Genomic DNA, 17074 nt, shown 5'->3' on the forward strand with positions numbered 1-17074 from the left:
TGATTCCTTCCAATTTACAACTCATCAAAGCATTATAGATGCTAAATAACCATACTCGGCTATCTACCGATCAATCATTCAATTTCACTCAATTTCAATCAATTTAGGAATAATTTCTCAAATTGCACAATTAATTCAATTCAGCACAACGTAGAGCTCAAATAAATAAACAGACTGCACCATGACAATCAGTGCGAAATTTCGGTTGTCGGCTATCCTTGCCTAATTTTCGAAAAATAAATAATTAAATAATTAATTTCGAAAATTAATAAATAATTACTAAAAATCCAATTTAGGCCCGTAATGCCTAATTGAAGCCTGATAAGGGTCAGGAAAAATCCCGAGATGCATTCAATAAATAGTATTGGCAATTCTCTAGCTAAGTACACTAACCACCTAACTAATATGTAATGCAATTAACTAATAATCACTAATCCATTCTAATCTAACCACCTAATTGCATTTAATTAAATTTAATCAACCCTTAAGCATCATTAGTCTACTAAGTAAGGATTAGTGAGATTACTCACTTGACAAAGCAAAGACCGAAACACTGCGATGGTGTCGTGACGGCGCGACGGCGGCCGAAATCTGAATTTTCAACGACTCCGGTGAGCTTGGACCGGGCCTTGAACTTGGCCCAACAAATCTCAGCCCAATTGAGATTTATTCTTGCTTTTAGGCTGGACCCAAATTAGGTTGGGCTTGCTGAAGGCGGGCTTCAAGTTGTGGACTGGACTTCAATTGTTTTGCTGCAAATTGGGCCTCAAAATTTCAGTTGATGGCCTGCTGGACTGGGCTTGACCAAACAACTCACTTGGACTGGACTGGGCTATTCTTGCGGGCTTCAAATTGCTGGGCTGGGCTTGATCTGGCTTCAAGATGGGCTGCTGGAAATGGAAGATGGGCTGGACCAAGCAACAGCAACTTGCTGGGCTGTAGATGGACCGACTGTTGGGCTGCTAAACTGGGCCAAGAAGCCCTAAAATCTACGACCACGCTGGCTGGGCTTCGCATAAAACAAAAGGAGGAACGAAGGGCAGCTGGCGGGTCAACAACCAGGGAGATGGAGCTGCTTCGTTGACCCGTGTGCTGGCGTGAGCTGACGGTGGGGCGTGCGGCTTCAGATGGCAACAGAAAGCGGAAATGGAGAGAACGGAAATGGGTTGGGCCGAGCGTTGGTGGAGCAAAGGAGGAGGACACACGGCAGCTGGTCTTCGATCATTGACGCTGGAGAGAGACCGAACGAGTGGCAGACCAAGCTCACTCGTGGAGGCATGTGGTCGGCAAAAAGGAAGAAGTGAGGTTGCGGTCAACGTGGGGTTTTCGGTGGAATTGTAAGGTTGACTGGTGGGATGAGCTGGCAGACGAAGGGCAGAACAGAATGGAGAAGCAGCTGCTGGCTGATAGAGAGAGACGTGGAGAGGCTTCGGTGGTGTTGAAGGTGACTCGGACGGCCCGGGCTCACGGACAGCGTCCGTGGGATGAAAGGAAAAGAAAACTGCAGCTTCGGTTGGGTGAGGCGGTCGAACTAAAGAGAGATGGAGAGAATCGCATATGCGAAGGGGGAAGGGACGGCGTGCACGGCAAGCTTGCAAGAGAGGCCTTGAAAGTCCAAATAAAAAGATATCTAAATCATCATTAGATTCCTAAAAGTCTCTCAAGCTTATCCTATGGTGTTCCCTATTAAGCCCACATGCATATCCTCTTGTCTCCCTTTTCTTTCTTATAGGATAATTCCACCAATTAATAAATTTTGCTGCCTAAAATGCTGCCCCACACCTTATTCCGAATTTCCCAATCTTAGGATCAATTTCATCACTCAATTTCCCAAATTGAGATCCAATTTCGATGAAAAAAAATTCTAAACAATTTTCCATAAATCCCCGACACTCACAGACTTAGCTTGGAAGTTCAAATTTCCTTAAATTTGGCCCATTCGAATTTCCGCTATCGGTTTTCCGTAAAAATCCCAAACTCGATGGAATTTCTCCAAAAGACAAGATGACATCCTATAAATGAATTGTGATATGCTTGAACATCCGATTTCCGAAACCGAATTCTATTTTGTGGTTAAAATCGATTGAATGCGATTTTAGTCTAATTCGACTTACTGAGTAGCTTTTAGGGATTTTATCACGGTTATATCCCTAAACGGCTTCACCCAATAGATTGGTTAACTCGTGAGTGATCAGCTCAAAGAAAAAGGACCATAGGCGCGCCGGCAAAATGCCTATTTCATATATTCGGGACGGGGTCGAAATTCGGGATGTCACAGAAAGCAATGTGCACAGATTTGGTATGCATTGCCGAAACCAAGCTTATAATCAATTCATGTCAAACTATATCTATATAATTCGACCACTAAAAGTGGGAGATTTGTGAATGGAGTTAAAGAACACATTTGATGCCAACTATGAAAATGGTCAACTCAAGGAAAATGGATACTGGATTCAGACTATTTTTATTTCTTATTCACACGTAAATAAGGGATAATGATACAAATGATTCTTGAAATTTTGGCCAATGTGCAATTTGATCACTCAACTTTTTATTTGTTTAATGTAATTCTTGAACTTTTGATACATGTTCAAAATAGTCCTTAGTTATAGACAAATGTCTAGTATCATTCTTCCGTTATTCAAGATCAAAGACAACATTGAACATTTTCATATAATTTATCAAATTGAATATGTATAAAAAGTTCAAGGATCTTATTAAATAAATTAAAAGTTTAGGGACCGCATTGCACATTGGGCTATAGTTCAGAGATCAAATTGAACAAATTAAAAATTCAGGGATTACTTGTATCAATTTTTCCGTAATCAATGACAACAACAACAAATCAATCTAATGATAACTCAATCAGCTTGGTATTGTCATGGCCGGCATCCTGACCGGCCACCCGAAAAGAAGGAAGAAAAGGGAAGAAAGGGACTTCATGGTAATCACTTGATGTAAGGGGGCAATAGTTGTAGGAAGGGCAGTATTCTTGTATTAGGGTTTTGATGAATTTTGCTCAATTGTCCTCCCTGAGCTCAGGTTATCCTAGTTCCTATTTTTATAGTGGCCAAAAGAGAGAGTTCACATTATGATAGAATTTTATCATTGGAGTACACATTTTGACCGACTTTATTAATGTCATACCCCCATTAACAAAATATTCATTCTTCTAACATAAAATGCACGTCCGCGTACGTTATTTTTTCACTTATTGTATACATTTCACTATTTACACATATACGGAATGATATGATTGTGTCCTTCTACTTTATCATTAACATAGTACAAAATAATTAATTGGAAGCAATGAAGGCATGTCTACCGCAATGGATCTCCAGTCGAGTGAGGGACAAGGGGAGAAAGGAGATCATTTGCACTTATATTTTAGATATGATTACACGTTGAGTTCTTTGAAGAGCGATCGAGGCTGTTCCATGGCTCCATCCTCGAGCAGAAAGAGCACAAAATGGGGCTTTAGATGGACTGATGAAACTACACCAATCTAACCGCGAGAAAATGTAAATTGCAAGGAATTGATACACTTCGAATTGAAGTTATATTGAATATAACGTAAAAGGACAATACAAGGACGTAGTTGCTATAATCATCCTTGTTAAGCTTTCTACCAATTCAGATGACCAATAGAAAGTGACAGTATAAGCTCTAGTAAAAGTTGCTGTAATCATTCTTGTCATGCTATCTACCAATTCAGATGTTGTATTTGTTGAAATTTACTACATTAGAACTGATTTCGCAAAGTATGCAGAGGGAACAACCAGGGGCAATATTAGATGAGAAACCGCTCTCACGGAGAAGAGAACAGCCATTACAAAAAGGCCAGAATTCTCCGAGTCAGCTAGGGATGAGATTGATGCAGAGGTTGGGGGGGGTGGTCACATTGCATTATCGTCCAGTTTTTGGCAATCTTTTTTTTTCCCACTTGAATCAGCAGCAGCTGACGCGTGAATCAGTGACAAGTCTTCATTACGTATCAGATCTTTGATGAAGTTTTTTCAAACTGTTGGTGTTTAAATTTGTACCATGTACCTAAGAGAGAAATGTTATGTTTTCATGCTATATGATTGGGATCATATTACAGAAACTTTTTGACAAAGAGATGATAGCCTTAGAATTAGGACATCATATCTGTAATAGTTGTAGGATTGCAGAAGGGTTTGGCAAATGGCTTTGTCATCATGTCTAAGACTTTTGCTAGCTTTTATATAATAAAAAGAGTTCGTCACATACATAAGCTACTGATACAATGTATATGATCATGAAGATAGGAACTTCTAAGTTTATGACACGGATGTACGTCTTTCGAATTTGACAAGTTTCTTCAACTCTCACAAACGTTGCTTCATGCCGGGGGTCGTGCTTGAGGCCCATATTTGATAATCACCTTTCCTACAACATGTCATATACATAATCAAAACTTTACATGTCGACTACAAGAAGATCATAGAAGTTGTTTATATTTCATACTAAGGTTGGCATGAAATCACGTATTGAATAACTGAGAGCAAGTGTTAGTGTGCTTATTTTATATATATACATATATATATATATATATATATATATATATATATATATAGAGAGAGAGAGAGAGAGAGAGAGAGAGAGAGAGTCCTAAGTAGTTCCTACAAGTGCGTACCTGAAAAGCGCTTTTGAATCGAAGGGTGGTAATCGTTCCTGATATCATTAGCTTTTCGATGATCCTATCAATTGCTTGAAAGTAAGATATCCTTCAAGACTGCTTGAAATGCAATGCACTACAAAATCCCAAGAATCCAATTGTGAATCCTAGTCCCAGGTCCGCATAGAACCAATTATGGATGTCCAGATTGCCTTCATTAGGTTCACCTCCATTCCGAAAATCACCATCTTGTCCATCAAAATCAGGATGTTGCTCATGTCCAGGGAAAACTTTTGAAAGAGGAGCTCCACAAAGTCCGTTGTTACGGCGATACACAGATTCATCATCCACAATATGCAGATGACCACTTGAAGGAATAGGGTGTGATAAATTATTGAATGAGAGATTGAGACAACTTAGAAAGTCTATGCTGGATATACTAGGAGGGATTCTACCCGAAATCCTGTTGTTGGATAGGTCAAGGGATTCTAAGTTTTTGAGGTCGCCAATGTTTGAAGGGATTTTCCCACTCAAATTGTTTTGAGAGAGGTTCAAATTCCGAAGTTTGACGAGCCTAGTCAGCTCTTTTGGTATTTCGCTATTTAAATTGTTTGCAGAAAGGTCAATGGAATTGGAGTGTCTTGTCATATATTCGGCTAGTTCCCTTTGCATGAACCATGACATTAATGAATGTTAGAAATGACAAAGGGGTCCGAGGGGGCCCATCTTCAACCATAGACAACAATCGATTAAAACATAGCGGAATGCTTCCGGAAATGTTGTTCCGTGCTAGGCTTAAAAACTGGAGATGATGAAGTGGGCAGAGATTCGTCGGAATGCCTCCGGTGAAACTATTCTTCTCTAGATCGATGATGGCTAATGTTTGAAAATGTCGTCCAAATGGAGGAATTTCACCGGTGAAGTCATTATCACTTAGATCAAGGAAGAGAAGTCCAATTAGGTTTGACAAACATTGGGGAAGCACTTTGTCGAAGCCATTTTTATGCAGGTTCAGAACTCGTAATCTCTGAAAATGGCAGAAAGAGTTAGTAATCTGACCTCTTAATCTGTTGTCACTCAGTGAAATCACTTGCAATGCTTTCAACTTTTTTAGACATAAGGGTAGTCTCCCGGATAGTTGGTTCTTTGACCGATCAAGATAAAGTAGGTTCTCCATCGCACATAGTGAATTTGGTATGCTGCCGTTGAGACTGTTACTAGAAAGAAACAAATATCCTAACTGTGGCATCTTGTTTACGTCCATTCTGGAAATGGGGCATAGAGAGGGTAGTGTCCCGAATAGTTGGTTCTTTGACAGATCAAGAATATACAGGTTCTCCATCGCCCATAGAGAATTCGGTATGCTGCCGCTGAGATTGTTACCAAAAAGAAGAAGATATTCTAATTGTGGCATCTTGTTTCCATCCATTTCTGGAAATGGGGCCTTTGGGCATATTGTTACTGTCACACCCCGATCCTCAGGCACGCACACATCCCTCTACTTGGTCGATTTTAGAATGCGAAATCCTAGGACTATATATCGCTAAGCACACGCGGAAGCAGTTATAAATCCCCAGACAATAAAACAATTGGATAGATTAGCAGGCCATATTTTTCATATTGAAATCTACAACCAAACCTTTATACATAGCATTAAACAGAGTACTTCACAAACTATTCACGACTTCAAAGTCTCACTCTATCTACACATATACATATGGTTCACAAAAGAGATGGGATCTCAATCCTCATCTGGGTCATACTCAGGAGGGATCTCAATCCTCATCTGGGTCATACTCAGGATCGTCCTAATCCTCTTTTGACTCCTCCGATTCGCTCTTCTCTTCCTCGGGCTCCTTCTCTTCTCCTTCGGGCTCCTCCTCTTCTCCTTCAGGCTCATCCTTGGCTTCAGATGCCGACTCATCTTTAGGTACCTCTTCTGCTGCACCCCAGTCTTCGTCCTCCTCCGGTCCTTCCACCTCCTACTTCTCAATCTCATCACCCTCGTCATTCCAGTTATCATTGTCAATTGAGTATATAGGAGTATGGGCTTCAGCCGCAAGTGCCGGGTCCTGAACATTAACCACCGACCCATCCGCGTGGTCTGCATTACCCTCCTCGAAAGCTTCTTCTAGAACGTACACTGGTACGTCATTCTCAAGAATGGGCCCCTCTCTTCGCCCGTCAAAGTATTCACGGTACCATGACCTATAAGCGTGGGGCCTCAAAGCGTTTTCTCCTATGTCAACCCAGACAATTAACTTAACAAAGACGTACTCTAGTCCTTCAGGATGGGGGTGTACATGGTAATGGATTTCTATCTCAGTCACCTCCTGTGGAATGCCGGAATGCATAGCAGGACTACGAGGTGGAGGAGGAGGTGGTGGTGCTGCCATCTACGGGCCTGAAATGTTGTCCCACAATCGGGATGAGATTATGTCTCAGCAAGTTCTACCCCACTAAGACCCGATTAGTAAACCAATACGCTACGAGCTGCCTAAACACGCACAAGTCAGAAGACGTATCTTGGCATCAATCCCAACTTGCAATTCAAGGTTATATACAGATACTTCATATATCTCAATGAACAATCAGTCAAATCACGGTTCAATCGACCTAGTCGATTACATGTCAGTCGGACCCTCACTAGGTCATTCATCTCATACCATGTAACCTTCAATAACACACTCAGTCAAAGAGCCACGTCAATGCTCTTGGGCGTCAAATTCACCAATGTGATAAGTACAATAGACAATTGCGTGCATTCTTTAAAGCGCCGTTTTCACTAGTGATGTCCCTAATCACCGAACCACACATGCCTTTAATGATGTATTTACTAGACCGTTACGTGCGTTCTTTAAGTTGCCATTTTCGCCAGTGATGTCCATAATCACCGAACCACGTAGGCTCATAACATCGTATTTGATCGGTTGTAGCCAATGGTATTTCCAGTTTACTCTCACATTCTCTCTGGTTTACAACTCATCAAAGCACTATAAATGCTGAATAACCAAGCTCGGCCATCTACCAATCAATCATTAAATTTCACTCAATTTCAATCAATTTAAGATAAATAGATAAAATATCCAAGCAACGTAGAGCTCAAATAAATAAACGGACTACACCACGACAATCAGCACGAAATTCCGGTCGGCGGCCATCCCGGTTAAATTTCCAAAAAATAATTAATTAAATAATTAATTTCGAAAATTAAATAAATAAATATTAAAAATTCAATTTATGCCCGAATTACCTAATTGAAGCCCGCTAAGGGTCGGAAAAAATCCCGAGGTGCTTTCAATAAATAGTAGACTATGTCTACTTGCTAATTGCACAATCAAAATGTCTAACATGCATCACAATTGTCTAATAATCACTAATCTATTCTAATCTAACCACCTAATTGTATTTAATTAAACCTAACCAACCCCTAAGCATAATTAGTAAACTAAGCAGGAATTAGTGAGATTACTCACCAGAATTTAGCACAAAACGTATCAATCCGACGGGGACGACACGAGGAACGATTCTTCCCAAAGCAAGTCCCAAGTTTGGGGCCCGGAAATGGCCCAAAACAAACCATGAACGTGTTGGAAACCCACTCGCGGGTTTACTGCCCTTGCTGCAAAATAGAGAGAAAAAGGGTTCGTTGGGGACAGTAAGGGGTTGGGAGAGCAGGTGGCGGTTCGGCAAGGCTGCATGGCGGTTCCCGGTGGCCGGAGGTGGTCAAACCGCGGTCTGTGGTGGCCGAACAGGGGCTGGGTAGAGGCGACTGGAGCTGGACAGCGCTGGACTGGCGTGAGGAGGGAAACAGAAGGCAGCTCGGTGGGGCGGCGCACACATGAACAACAAAACGGCAGGCGGCGATGGCGAGCTGCTCCTCTCTTCATGCAGCTTCTGCTTTTGTCTTTTGTTTTCTATTCGAATAGTGAGGGAGAGAGAGTGTGTCGAGGGAGAGAGAAGGAGAGATGAGAGAGAGAAGAAGATAAGAGTGTTTGACTAGTCAAAAAAGAAAACGAGAGAGAGAGAGAGTCAAAGTGGGAACCGGCAAGGAGGGGGAGTCGGTGGGGGATTCTGCACGAAGCAAAAGAGGGAAGGAGAGAGAGAGAGAGAAAGGGGAAAGATCGGGTGGGGGTGCAAGAGAGAGAGAAAAGGGGGAGAGAGAGTGAGAGAAAGAAATAAGAAAATAAAATAATAAGATAATTATATTATTCTTATTATTATTATTATTTTCCTTTCTCTTTCACTTTTTAATTTCTTCCGGTCTTTGATTTTTCCTCCGATAATTTCTTTTTAAATTGATGAACGATGAGACGAAGTCCTAAAAAAATAAATTATGACACGCTCGAATATTCAATTCCCGAAATCGAATTCAATTTCGTGGTTAGAATTGATCAGACGCGATTTTAGTCCAATCCAACCAATTAAGTAGCCTTTAGAGATTTTACTGCGGATACATCCCTTAATGGCTTCACCCAATAGGTTAGTTAACTCGAGTGATCAGTTCAAAGAAAAAAAAACCATAGGTACATCGACGAAATGCCTATTTCACTTTATCGAAATGGGGTCGAATTTCAGGATGTCACAGTTACTAAGATCAAGCTCTTCAATGTTGAGTTCTCTCTACCGCTCTGGTAGTCGTCTTCTTCCTTTCAACCCAACTTCACCGAATTCCATTGTCTCTCTCAAGCTTCGGCTTCTTTGAAACCTCTTCCATCCCTATTTCCCTCAAACATTTCCATGCCGCCCTCCCTTTTCTTCAATTCTTACCATCCTGCCTTCTACGATATCTCCCCAGTTTCACACTTAGCTCTTTCCATATACTGCCTTCTTCGATGATTCCATTTAAGTATTGCATGTCCGTCTACCCTCTACTCTTATGACAATCTCCGATCTTGCATGCAACCTACTTGGCGATCATCCATATCGATTCCACTCTACAAGCTGTTTCCCCAGTCGCGGCAATGGACCCAACTGAAGATGCCCGAGTCGCTGCATTATGTAGCCGCTTAGGTAAACTGTGGACACCTACTGCAATTGAAATGGGATGATGCTCCTCCTGCAACCACAATTCAAGATTGTAAGTTAACCCTTGTCGGCAAACTTCTAGCAAATTCAACTCCAATCTTCCCTTTTCAGCAAACTATGAAAAAAGCCTGGCGGATAGACAATGTTAATGTAGCTCAACGAGAAACAGGTTTCTATGTTTTCAAATTTACCTCAGAAGCTGACAAACAGAAGGTTCTTGACAATGGGCCCTGGTTATTCACTAACAACTTACTTATCCTCAAGCCTTGGGCTCCGAATACACCCTTGCATTGCTATAACTTCACAACCTGTGCATTTTGGTTACAAGTTTTAGGCTTACCTCTTGAGCGCTGCACAGAGCATTCTCTCCGACGAATCACACAGGATATTGGCCAAACTCTCGAAGTCGAATTGATGCCAAAGAAGGACCTACATCCCGAACGGTTAGAGTTAAAGTTGAACTTCCCCTAGTAACCCCTCAAACCAGGCAAACTCATATGTGTTGAAGGAAACAAATTTTGGATAGATTTCCGTTATGAACGGTTACCACACTTCGCTATTCGTGGTGTCTTAGGACATTATGCTTCATATTGCAAGGCTATTCCATATGATGAAACTCGGTTTGTGAAGGGACAACATGTATCATGGTCAATGGTTGCGTGCTGAAGTTAATGAACATAGTCCCTATTGGCAGACTTTTTATGACTTTCAATCTGATTCAGAAGACATAGATGAAACAGTACCTGAAACACCTCAACCAGGGCTCTGTTACTCCTCCGCCCGGTTCGGATGGAAGCTCAACCTCTTCCAACTCGTCCCAACGGCGACTCAACTCCGCCCAAAATATACCAACCACACCTGCTGATACTCCTGCACCAGCAAACACATCAGAGGTCAAAGTTCTTCACAATATGGCTACTACATCCACAAAACCTACTCACTCTCGTTTGCAGGCTAAAACAACTCAGCTGAAGAAAGCAAAGAAGCGTCCTATTTCTCTTGACACTTTCGATGAAAGCACTCTGTTAGACACCCCTGTTTTTTAGGTTCACAGGGACTATGAAGGGGCTATGGTGGCTTGCCCAAATAAGCCACCAACTACCAAATGAAGATACTAAGCTGGAACTGTCAGGGATTGGGCAACTCCCTGACAGTTCGTGCTCTTAGAGCTCTAGTAGCTCATGACAAGCCCGATATCATTTTTTTGATGGAAACTCGGAATCAACAACCGGTGATTGATCAGCTACAACAGAAGCTTCACTACAGTAATCGTTTTTTGATTAACCCTCAAGGCTTGTCTGGAGGGATGGTCCTTTTTTGGCAAGACAATATTTCTCTTCATGTTTTATCCCACTCTGCTTACTTTATTGACACAGTATGTTCTGAAAACAGAGGAATTACTACTATGTGTCTCACTGTTCTCCATGCTCCTCCTATTTATCATCTCAGACAACTCTTTTGGGCTGAATTGAGACAACTTTCTTACTCACACACTCAACCTTGGGTGTGTTTAGGAGACTTTAACGAAATTTTGCATCACTGGGAGAAGGTAAGTAAAAAACCTGCAGCACCCTATCGTCTACAATCATTTCAGGATTTGCTTCACGATTGTTCTTTGATGGACTTAGAGACTAAAGGTTGCGCCTACACTTGGAGCAACAACAGAGATGGTCAGGAGCTGGTTAAAGAGCGACTTGACCGCGCCCTTTGCACTATAGACTGGCGCTTAACGTATCCCACAGCAGAGGTTGTGGCCTTCCCTGCCATAGGGTCGGACCACAGCCCGCTTCTTTATCTACTCATATCAAATCTGGAAGGGGAGGAAGACGGTTTACCTTTGAATCATTCTGGCTCGAGCATGAGGATTGTCAAAAAGTAGTGCAGGATGCCTGGTCTACTCCATCCCATAGTGCACCTTCAATATCCCATAAGCTTCGGGTAACAACTAAGGCTTTAACAAAGTGGAGCAGATCTACTTTTTCTGCGAATCATAGCCAAATTGCTCTTCTCCAGCAGCAGCTTCAGCAATACACCAATCAACCTGCAGGAAATTACAACATACACACAGTTAGAGCACTGAAAGATCAAATACAGAAATGCTGGTCTCAGGAAGAACAATATTGGGGTATGCGATCTCGTATTAAATGGATGCGTTGGGGAGACAGAAACACTCGCTTTTTCCATGCAACCACAGTCCAACGAAGAAAAAGAAATCACATCAGTATCTTAAAGAATGACAACGATGAGTGGATACGAGACATAGATCAGCTGAAGCATCTTACTCACTCATTCTTCAATCAGCTCTATACCTCCTGTGGCCATCGAGATTTCCAACCTATCCTATCGCAATGTCCTCAGCTTGTTACAGCAGAAATGAACTCATCCTTAACAGCCGACCTTACTCGAGAAGAAGTTAAACTTGCCACATTTCAATTAGGTGCTACATCCGCCCCGGGACCTGATGGTTTAAATGGTCTATTCTACCACAACTACTGGGATATTATCCAGGAAGACGTTTTCACAACAGTCCAGGACTTTTTTAATTCAGGCCATCTCCCACCAGAACTTAATCGTACAGCCATCTCCCTAATCCCTAAAATTCCCAACCCAGAAAGGTTAGATCAATTCCGCCCTATCAGCTTGTGCAATTTCATTTACAAGATCATTTCCAGGGTGTTAGTTAATCGATTAAAACCCTGGCTACCTAATCTCATTTCCAAAGAACAGAGTGCCTTTATTCCGGGAAGACAAATTCAAGACAACGTCCTCCTTGTTCAGGAGGTTATACATCAGTTGAAGACTCGCAAAAGAAAGAAACATTTCCAAGCTATTCTTAAATTGGACATGCAAAAAGCTTTCGATAGGGTAGAATGGGACTTTTTACAAGCTTACCTCTGCAAATTGGGATTTCATCATAGGTGGGTTATGTGGCTGATGCAATGTGTTACCACTTCTTCTCTCAGTGTTAAATTTAATGGTGACCTACTATCCTATTTCCAACCAACTCGGGGACTTCGACAAGGCGACCCCCTCTCTCCATACCTATTTATCCTCTTGGCCAATCTACTCTCCACCCTCATCTCACAAGCAATTGATATGGGCAATTTAAGAGGTATCACTTTTGATAGAAGCTGTCCCACTTTATCTCACCTCCTCTTCGCCGATGATGCCATCTTTTTTCTCAATGGAACAATTACTGAATGTCAGAACTTATCAAGTATTTTAAATGAATATTGCCTAGCTACAGGTCAGGCAATCAATCGGAACAAGTCTGGATTATATCTTTCTAAATTCTGCCCTCACCCCCTCAAGACAAACTTAGCTCATGCATTACGCGTTCCTTTGCTGGAAAAAACTGGTAAGTACCTTGGCCTTCCATCTGATTGGGGATCCTCTAAGAAGGACATGTTTGCCTGGATATTATCTAGAGTTAATTCTAAACTAGAGGGCTGGAAGGAACATCTAATTTCTAAAGGGGGGAAAGAAATACTGCTGAAATCTGTGGTTCAGGCTCTACCTCAATATGCTATGATGACATTCAAGATTCCTGTTTCTATTTGTAGATCTATTGAAAAAAATAGCTCGATATTGGTGGAAAAATAAGCGTAACCAATCTGCTATTCACTTTGGAAAAGTTGGGAGCTTCTAACAACTAGCAAGGAAAAAGGAGGAATGGGCTTCCGAGATCTCATCTCATTTAATAAAGCTTTATTGGGAAAGCAAGCCTTGCGGATTTTTCACAACAATACCTCATTATTAGCCTCTGTTTTTAAAGCTTTATACTTTCAATCTAATTCCTTTTGGAAAGCGAACAGGCTATCGACCCTCTTGGGGTTGGAAAAGTATACTCCTTGGCCGAGATTCTATCCTTGAGGGACTTCAATGGTCAGTTGGAAATGGATCTTCTATTAATGCTAGAGAAGATAAATGGTTAAACATTGGCATACTAGGGGACCAGCAAAAAGAGAAGAGCCTAAAATGGTTGCGGACTACATCCTTCCTGAACAGAATGCCTGGAATGTAGCCCTCCTTCACCAGCATTTTCTACCTCAAATTGTGGATGAGATCTTACAAATTCAGCTATGGACAGTCAACACTCAAGACAGACTTTGCTGGACAGCTACGCATGATGGGAACTACTCTGTTAAAAGTGCTTACCATTTTATCAGGCAATTGACATCTACAACGGTTCATCTCCAACCCTCCACTTCCAATAACCCTCCACCAAAAGTCTGGAAGCAAATCTGGAAAACAAACACAGCACCCAAAATCCGAACATTCCTATGGTCTCTATGTCATAAAGCGTTACCCACTAAAGACAATCTGTTTCATCGCCACATTATCACTGATCCTTCTTGCCGACTATGCTCAGCCAGTATTTCCGAAACCACAGAACACCTCTTCCTACTTTGTCCATTTGCTACATCTATTTGGAGTCACCCGAAAATCAACTTCACCTTTACCAGTTCATCAACACTCAGCATTGATCAATGGCTTGCATATATTATAGATCAGAAGGGGAACGTACCTAGCTTTGAGACCATTGCAGCTCTGTTATGGCACATCTGGAAGGCCCGAAATCATCTTATTTTTCGCAATTACCGAACAAATCCAGAGCTCCTCATTGATACAGCTCTGCATATGGCTGACCTTTGTCTCAGTTCACAACAGATCGCATCTTCATCCGGTTCAATCCTCCAAAACCGAGAAACTTCTTGGCAACCTCCAAAGCAAGGTATCATAAAGATCAATATGGATGCTGCCTTTGTAAGCCCTAATCATACAGGTGCGATTGCAAGCATATTTCGAGATCACACAGGTAAGATGCTAGACGGATTCACAGTCACTGTTCCCGCATCCACTGCAACAGAAGCCGAATCTCAAGCCCTACTTCAAACGCTCAAGCATCTCATCCAACAACAGCAAACAGATTCTTACCTGCAACTTGAAACCGACAGTTTAATCCTCGTTGACACAGTGACTCGAAGGAGTTCGCCTCCATGGAGCTGTCGAGCCCTCTTCAACGAAATCGCTTCCCTTCTGCTCTGTTTTCCTCATCTCTCCCTGCAGCACTGCCGACGAGAGAGTAATGCCCTAGCTGACTGGGCCGCTAAGGCCCACGGAAGAGGCCTCCTCCCCCTTAATTGGGCTCTCAACCCTCCGCGCGCAATGTCAGATTTAATATGTAAAGACGCCCTTCTTTCGGGTTGTACTTCCCTTTCAAGTTAATATATATGCCTTTCTGACCAAAAAAATGTTGAGTAAAATGTCGGGAAGCCAATTGGGAACTTTATCTGAGATGTTTGCATTGAACGTGATCAAGATTGAAATATTCCTGTGTGTTCGAAGCCACAATGGAAATTTCGGTCCCACATCAAAATCTGACATGTCAATACACTGAAGTTGGAATGGAAGAACCCAGGCGGGATCAAAACTTAAAACAAGTTCATTAGACGAAATGCCCAAAGAGGTTAGGCTTGTGAGATTTGCAAAGTGCAATTCAACAACAACTCCGTCCATTGAATTATTTGATATGTAAAATGAATCTAGTCTAGATAGTCGCCCAATTCTTTCCGGGATGTTCCCACTCAATTTGTCTTTGCTGAGTCTTAACTCTCTTAGAGATGATAGCTCCCCCAAAGTTACCGGAATAGGTCCTGACATTGAGTTTCCTGATAGACTTAGGTACTCGAGATCTTTGAAATTCCCAAATTGGTTTGGTATATGGCCACTGAAATTATTGCCACTGAAATCACAAATCCTCAAGTCACTTTGTGCCGACTCCAAAGGACCATGGATGATGCTCCCAACATCTCCATCAAAGTTATTAAACGCCAACCTTAATTCATGCAACTTGTAGAGACTATTGAAGTTTTTCAGAATTTGACCACCTAGCAAATTATGAGACACATCGAGAAAGGAAAGTTGTTGATTATTATCAAAGAGTGTCCTCGGAAATGCGCCTCTTAAATGATTTGCCCTCAAATCGATATGCTCGAGCTTGCTAAAGTTGTAGAACCAGGGAGGAATAGTAGAATTTATGGAATTGCCTGATAGAACTAGGAATCTTAAAGAAGTGAAGTTGATGGATAGAGAGGTGAGGAAGTTTTTCAAGAGAACAATCCTTCAACTGCAAGGATTGCAGTGAAGAAAGCATATTGATGGAACTAAACCAATCTTTGGCTTTCCCAAGGTCAATGCTAGAGAGGTGAAAGTATTTCAAGGAAGATAATTTCGACACCCATTGGAGGTTATCAGTTGTTAAAGAACCCTCACCAAACCTACTAGCAAGATCTAGATATTGCAAGTTGGACAGGTTACCGAGGTGATGAGGTATGTTTCCGTCAAAACCTGTGGATGATAGATTAAGATACTCTAGTCTCTGGAGAGTACCAAAGAATTGGGGGATTTTTTTTCTTGGAAAATTTGTTGAGGCTGAGGTCTAGATACTTTAAATGCTTCAGTTCAGCCAAAGATGCACGAATTTTACCTGCCAAGCTGCTCTTATCTGAACATGAGACATATCCATCGGGGAAGGTCTCACAGAATGGATTACGAAGATCGAGTTTGTAAACATGGCCAGTCTTTTTGCTGCATTCGACTCCTTTCCACTCACAACAGTCCTTACCGGTCCATGATGATAAGCATTTAGAATGGTCGATGAGACCTTGCCTGAATTTCAAGAGAGCTTCTCTCTCTGTACCAAAGCAGCTCACATTGGGGAAAGCTTTGGAATGGCCAAACTCAAATGATTGAAAACACGAGAAGAGTCCACAATATGACGGGTGCAAAGGCAGGGGCTGATGCCATTGCTTTCGATAATATGAGATTAGGAAATGCGGTGTACTTCCTCCGTTTTATGGTGACATGGGTCTTGGGAAGGTCTTAATTGAACTTCATCAAGAAAAGGACATTACTCGTTTCCTACTTATCTGATTTGGCCATCACTCTCGATCAACGTTGTCACACCCCGAATCCTAATAGAAAAAGGGAAAGACATGGCTGTCATTTGAATTCTATGCAACAAACATATTTATTAATAACTCAAAACATATCAAATCTTCATCACTTTAAGATGTGAGTTTACAAATTCATATAATAGATAGCACAACTTATCTCAAAATGCCTACGATCGAACAACAAACATTGCTTGAATTGTCCATTTCACAATTCTATCAAATAAACGAGAAACATTATTAAAATCAAGTAAAACGCTACCTCAACTACAAAATGGTTAAACTATGCCTAAATGCTAACAAAACAATTTATACGTACTAACAAATCACATATCCAAAACGATTATTCAAACCATTCACAATGCGAAACTTGAACGTGAAATCCTAAAATTTCGCTCCAACTAAACTGTTAATTCAAATCAACTTTCGCGAAATCTCATGGCTCTACAAT

At 41.5% G+C, this 17074-nt stretch overlaps 1 protein-coding gene across 2 annotated transcripts in view; it reads right to left on the reverse strand.

Annotated features, from left to right (window-relative positions):
• LOC104453674 (protein PLANT CADMIUM RESISTANCE 2) overlaps window positions 1–17074 on the reverse strand; it is a 76992-nt gene that overhangs the window by 27930 nt on the left and 31988 nt on the right. The gene's annotated exons all lie outside the window — the stretch shown is intronic.

This window comes from Eucalyptus grandis, chromosome 7, assembly GCF_016545825.1.
Source record: "Eucalyptus grandis isolate ANBG69807.140 chromosome 7, ASM1654582v1, whole genome shotgun sequence".
NCBI lineage: Eukaryota > Viridiplantae > Streptophyta > Magnoliopsida > Myrtales > Myrtaceae > Eucalyptus > Eucalyptus grandis.